Below are 5237 nucleotides of genomic sequence, written 5' to 3' on the forward strand. Positions count from 1 at the left end.
ATCCTGCTCTAGTGAAAGATTTCTGGGCTCATGCAACGGTTACCCCAACTGCAATCATCTCCTTCGTGTTAGGGCATGAAGTTGTGATAACTGAAAAGTTGATAAGGAAGCTGTACAACCTGGCTGATGAAGAAGGATGTACTGGTCCTCTTCATGGCAGAGTTTGTTGGCCACAGGTTGATAGAAAAATATCTAATGCTACTGGTATTGAATCTCATCAAACTGGTGTGTTGAGGCCGTTCTACCAAGTTTGGGATGAGATTATTCTAGGATCTCTGATCGGTAAAATAGCAAGTGTACTATTTTTCCTAGGTAGTAATAATAGGGAAATTCCCCAAATGTCGATCTCAAGGACTGCGTAGTAATATCGAGTTCAAATTGTAGTTTAATTAAACAAAAACTAATGTTGGGGTTGTGTTTGCAAATTGTGACTAAACAATAATTAAAATAAGCAGAAAAGTAAATTGGCTTTTTGACAAATATGAGTATTATGTTAGGGGTATAGTGTGTGATTGTTCCTGTAATAACCTTGGATTTAGATCTCTTCAACAAGTTCATAACCTTTAATTACCGCCCTTTAGATTATTTTCCCCTAAGTCCTTAGTGGGAAAACCTTTGAACATTCATCCTAAATCCTAAGTCCTTAGAGAATTATGATGAAATCAAGCCTTTATGTTATCAAGAGTTAACCGGTAACTATAGGGTATCCCTAGTCCTAGGTGATATCTACTATAGTCTAATCGTACAAAAACCTTAACAACCGCTGTCAAGCTGGTTGTTAACCGCAAATCAATCTTGTTGGTCCGACAAAGAAAGCATAAAAACCTTGTACAATTAAATTGAATAAGAAAACAAATCTATTGATGAACTCAGGAATTCAAAATCATTACAGAATCAAAGCAGGGACACCCCCTAGCATTAGGGTTTAGTTACTCATATTGTTCAAAGAAAACAAAATATAAAATAGATACATTACAAGAATTGAGATGAAAGTTGATCTTCAATCGCTTCCGTTCATGAAGACCTTCTTCTCTCCCAAACCCTTGTTTTCTCCAATCTTCAATCGTGCCTTCTCTTGGCCAAAAAGTCCTCTAATTCATCGTTAAAACTCTTCTAAATAGTGCAAACTCACTTAGGTTGGTTGGAAGTACCCAAAATACCCCCTTGGGTCAACACTTAATAAAAAATCACAAAAATCAGCAAAATCAGCGTTTTAGCCAACACTGCCCGTGTCAGGCAACACGGGTGGCCGTGTTGGCCCTCTGAACTTAAGTTTTCAAAATCACTCCCAGCACTGCTGACACGGGTGCCCGTGTTAGGTGACACCGGTGCCCGTGTTAGGTAACACAGGCCGTGTTAGCCCTTAACTTCAGAGTTTGGCTTTGAGTTCTTCAGCAAAGTTGTAGCCCTTTTCGTTAGCAAAATTTTGCCACTGGAACCGCGTCATTCCGAGTTACGAAGCTCTAGTTATGATCAAAATACTACACACCTGTCACGATGAGAAACATGCTGAAAATTTTCAGATCTCACACTTGCTAACACGAGCCGTGTCAGCCCCGTGAATTTCATCTCTTTTACATTTTCTTGGCCACGCTTCATCTTAACACGGCCAGTTTCAGGTGACACAGGTGGTCGTGTCAGACCTTATGTAGCTTGATTTTTCACTTCCTTCGAAACTCCCCTTTTTTTTTTACTTTTTCGCATTGATTTGTCTCGATTTATTCCTTTGAGCCTGCAAACAATAAAATACACAACCAAAGCATAAAATGTAGAAGAATGAAGTAAAACACTTGACAATATAAAGCAAAGACGACTAAAATCAACGGTAAATAAACGTGTAAAAACCACTGATCAAACTCCCCCAAACTTAAACTGTTGCTTGACCTCAAGCGAAAATTACAAGAGAAAATGACCTTCCAGGCGCACCGGTGTTCATACGTGAGATATCTGTTTGTATTGATCAAGAAACAGTTGGTCCGGTATTAACATGACGCGACGAGTTTCTGCTAGAACATTAAACCTTAAGCTCCCCTTTGAGATACCTCTCCAACTATGCTTTGCACTTAAGTCTCTTTCCGATTTTCCTCCTCTTTCATTCGGACAATCACATTAAGGCACTGCATTTCTTATAATGATCATCACATGCGTGAGACGAATCAAGGCTTTTTATTTTCTTTTTCAGGCACCAAACGAGCAACATTTGCTACTTTTAATTACCGATGAAATTTTCAAACTTTGCAGTTATATATTGTCCTTTTTGGACGATGTTTGGGGATCAACCTCCTTTGGGCTGAATAACCGAGTGAGGGTTACCCAACTTAGCGAGCAAGTTGCCTTTTACCGCCTTTTCATCATCTGGTGCCAACTTTATCAATTTTTTTCTCAACCAGTCATCATGCATGTGAATCTGAATTATGCCAGACTGTATCAATAAACTACTCGAGGAGTACTTCTCAGGAGACAAGTACTATGGTACAAATTTACATGTTAGACTCGTATTTCTTTTAGGGAACCAAGGGTGTTTAAACAAACCTCTTCTTGTCACATTATTCCGAACTTCCTGTCCTCAAACAATCCTCCCTTCATCTCTATATACTATTCCCGATCACTCTTTAAGATCAAAACTCTTCAACAAAAATTAAAATTTCGGTCAAAATTTGGGAAGAACTCAATGTTTGGTTTTACACATCATAACAAAACATAAAAAGAAAAATGAAAGAGTAAACCCTCCCCCAAACTTGAACTAAACATTGGCCCCAATGTTTCAGAACAAGCCCGAGAGGGGTGACTCACAGAGGGTAGTGCAACTCTAACTGCAGCTTCCTAGCATTCACCAGAAAGTCCCCCTTTTTATTTCCTGAAACAAAAAACAAGCAAACACAAAAAGAAAAATAAGTTGTTAAAAGCATGGGTTGCCTCCCACGAAGCGCTTCGTTTAACGTCGCATGGCTCGACGATCCATTCCCCTTGTTAGGGTGGCATATATGACACAAAGAGCACATCATCTTTTTTCTTTCCTTTGTTTGGTAGCAATCCCATGAACTTAAAGTACTGATGATGTTGCTGCCAAATCCATTTTAGCTTGATTTTATTGAACAAGGCATAAATGTCTTCCAGTACTTTGTCAATTTCTTGTCTTTCATCTGCCTTGATGTAAAAATAGTTTTTGGGGATACTCTCTTGTTGAAGATTTTCTTGTTAGGTGACCACATCTTCACAAATTGTTAAATTTGTGGTTTTATCCAAAACTCGATCATCTTCAAGTTTCCTTATTTCTTCTTCCCCATATTTCTTTTTTACCTCAAATTCTTCTATTCTTACTGCATCCTCTTCATCTGATGTTATGCATTTTTCTTCTGGTTCAACATATTCTTCTTCCAACTCTAACTTTCTCCAAATAAACCTATATGGATAAAAGTTAGCTTCCTTACATTCATTCATAAGGATTCTTACCTCTCTCTTATATGCTTTACAAAATTTAGTCGCCTCTTCCAAGGTGACTCCTGAATCAGACGACCAACATGCAGGAGATACAGGTGGCAATGTATCAAAACAATACATAGCTACAAAACTCAGACAATTTGTTAGTAGCAAAGTATAGAAGAATTCATGAAGCAAAAACAATCAGACTTTTTTTCTTTTTTTTTTATAATAAAATCAAATTCAAATAAACAAAAACTGAAAACAAAATTTTAGTTGACGAGCAACAAAATTTCAATTGAACTAAAATTAAAACTCTATATTTGGCAGTCCCTGGCAACGGCGCCAAAAACTTGATCGGTAAAATAGCAAGTGTACTATTTTGCCTATGTAGTAATAAAAGGGAAATTCCCCGAATGTCGATCTCAAGGACTGCGTAGTAATATCGAGTTCAAATTGTAGTTTAATTAAACAAAAACTAATGTTGGGGTTGTGTTTGCAAATTGTGACTAAACAATAATTAAAATAAGCAGAAAAGTAAATTGGCTTTTTCACAAATATGAGTATTATGCTAGGGGTATAGTGTGTGATTGTTCCTGTAATAACCTTGGATTTAGATCTCTTCAACAAGTTCATAACCTTTAATTACCGCCCTTTAGATTATTTTCCCCTGAGTCCTTAGTGGGAAAACCTTTGAACATTCATCCTAAATCCTAAGTCCTTAGAGAATTATCATGAAATCAAGCCTTTATGTTATCAAGAGTTAACCGGTAACTATAGGGTATCCCTAGTCCTAGGTGATATCTACTATAGTCTAATCGTACAAAAACCTTAACAACCGCTGTCCAGCTGGTTGTTAACCGTAAATCAATCTTGTTGGTCCGACAAAGAAAGCATAAAAACCTTGTACAATTAAATTGAATAAGAAAACAAATCTATTGATGAACTCAGGAATTCAAAATCATTACAGAATCAAAGCAGGGACGCCCCCTAGCATTAGGGTTTAGTTACTCATATTGTTCAAAGAAAACAAAATATAAAATAGATACATTACAAGAATTGAGACGAAAGTTGATCTTCAATCGCTTCCGTTCATGAAGACCTTCTTCTCTCCCAAACCCTTGTTTTCTCCAATCTTCAATTGTGTCTTCTCTTGGCCAAAAAGTCCTTTAATTCATCGTTAAAAATCTTCTAAATAGTGCAAACTCACTTAGGTTGGTTGGAAGTACCCAAAATACCCCCTTGGGTCAACACTTAATAAAAAATCACAAAAATCAGCAAAATCAGAGTTTTAGCCAACACTGCCCGTGTCAGGCAACACGGGTGGCCGTGTTGGCCCTCTGAACTTAAATTTTCAAAATCACCCCCAGCACTGCTGACACGGGTGCCCGTGTTAGGTAACACGGGCCATGTTAGCCCTTAACTTCATAATTTGGCTTTGAGTTCTTCAGCAAAGTTGTAGCCCTTTTCGTTAGCGAAATTTTGCCACTGGAACTGCGTCATCCCGAGTTACGAAGCTCTAGTTATGATCAAAATACTACACACCTGTCACGATGAGAAACATGCTGAAAATTTCCAGATTTCACACTTGCTAACACGAGCCGTGTTAGCCCCGTGAATTTCATCTTTTTTGCATTTTCTTGGACACGCTTCATCCTAACACGGCCAGTTTCAGGTGACACAGGTGGTCGTGTCAGACCTCATGTAGCTTGATTTTTCACATCCTTCGAAACTCCCCTTTTTGTACTTTTTCGCATTGATTTGTCTCGATTTATTCCTTTGAGCCTGCAAACAGTAAAATACACAACCAAAGCATA

This window comes from Vicia villosa, unplaced genomic scaffold (assembly GCF_029867415.1).
Source record: "Vicia villosa cultivar HV-30 ecotype Madison, WI unplaced genomic scaffold, Vvil1.0 ctg.003906F_1_1, whole genome shotgun sequence".
In the NCBI taxonomy this organism is placed as follows: domain Eukaryota; kingdom Viridiplantae; phylum Streptophyta; class Magnoliopsida; order Fabales; family Fabaceae; genus Vicia; species Vicia villosa.